Source organism: Pteropus medius, unplaced genomic scaffold (assembly GCF_902729225.1).
Source record: "Pteropus medius unplaced genomic scaffold, Ma_sr-lr_union100, whole genome shotgun sequence".
Taxonomy (NCBI): Eukaryota; Metazoa; Chordata; class Mammalia; order Chiroptera; family Pteropodidae; genus Pteropus; species Pteropus medius.
The window spans coordinates 15665800-15667300 of record NW_024340696.1 but is presented as its reverse complement, the minus strand read 5'-3'; the positions used below and the strand labels follow the sequence as shown (position 1 = coordinate 15667300).

General features: G+C 34.5%; 1 pseudogene; it reads right to left on the bottom strand.

Moving 5' to 3' along the window:
* Positions 1-873: 873 nt before the first annotated feature.
* Positions 874-992, bottom strand: LOC120610475 (uncharacterized; annotated as a pseudogene).
* Between the last annotated feature and the right edge of the window lie 509 nt (positions 993-1501).

Here is a 1501-nt window from a genome sequence, read left to right as displayed (position 1 = left end):
AAAACTATCATACCTTTCTACAAAATCTATTTTTCCATGGATGTTACAACATTGAATTTTGAAGTTTAAATGTTTCGTGTTACATACAGAGATTCTATATAACCCAGTATTAAACGAACAGAAGCACAGAAATTCTTGGCATATTGTAGCAGGTAAAATGGCTTGGTGACATGAGGACAAAAGTAGAAAATCTACGGTCATATGAATGTATGGAGTGATTGTTGACTTTCAATTTTTATTTATCACTCCTGTATCTCATAAAAAGCAGCAATAATCTATCCAGTTACAGTGTCTAAGGCTAAGTTATACCTTACAATTCTCTGTCCTTATTAGGTGGTGAATCTAATCTCTTGGCCTTGTATAGCTTGAACACCTGAAAGTCTTTGAATTATGTTTTTAATATGCTCACACCTTGCCATTGCTATCTGTAGAATTTTCCTTTCCTCATATATTAACATGTTTTCATGAGGGTAAATTTATTTTAATTTTACCTTCAATTCACACTAAATTAATAGAGTATATTCTCTGTTATAATAGCTTATTCACTTTTCTGTTTGCTTGAGTTTTTGCAAAGTTGATATTTAGGATTTTTTCATATTGTCACTTAAGATAGCAGAAATGCACTGTCGCTTAGCAGTGTTGGCCCTTATTCTTCCCAGGGTCCAGGGAAAACTAAGTTCATGAACTTCAGTAGCAGTGTCTCCCCATCATCTAGGTCTGTGGTTAATGATGATAATTTTCATTAAATTATTCTAAGGCCTTTGTACATTTTTTTTCTTTTTAAATTTTTTTTAGGCGAGGAAACAGTTGATCTCACAGACTGCAAGGACCTTGTCAGTTTACAATCCCTTATTTATTTATTTTTTAGTTTTATGCCTACAGCTACTGGTCTTCCTAGGTGATCTGCTATCCAAGTACTAACCAGGCCTGACCCTGTTTAGCTTCTGAGATCAGACGGGATCGGGCTTGTTCAGGGTAGCATGGCCATAGATGGCCTTTGTACATTTTAAGCTCTCTTCATAAACCTACGTTTATGTCCATTGAAGGTTGAATATATCTATAGTAACATAGTTTTCTCCAGGAAAGGAATATAATAAGGTACAATGAAGAGAGAGATTAAGAAAAAAAAAAAGTCTCATTAAGCTAATACGGCAGACTAATATAGATAGTCATATCATACTTTATTTTGGGTGTTGGAATGTGTCTCAGAGATTTTCACACTCTCTGGTATAGAAATATGAATGGACTTGGAACACATGTTTGTGAATTTATTTACGTGTGAATAGTATACATTCAGAGCAAGCATAATGATGGTCAATGCTATGTAGTAAGTGTAGAGAAAATATGTGTGTTTCCAAAATGGAGATCCCTTAGCTCGCCTACTCTTCATGTAGTTTATTCACTGCTAACTCTCGAGAACTTGCTTAATGTATTGTTATTTCTCTGTGGCTCCTCAAATTGTTTATTCTTGTGCCCCACTAGTACCACAGTTTTGTATAGC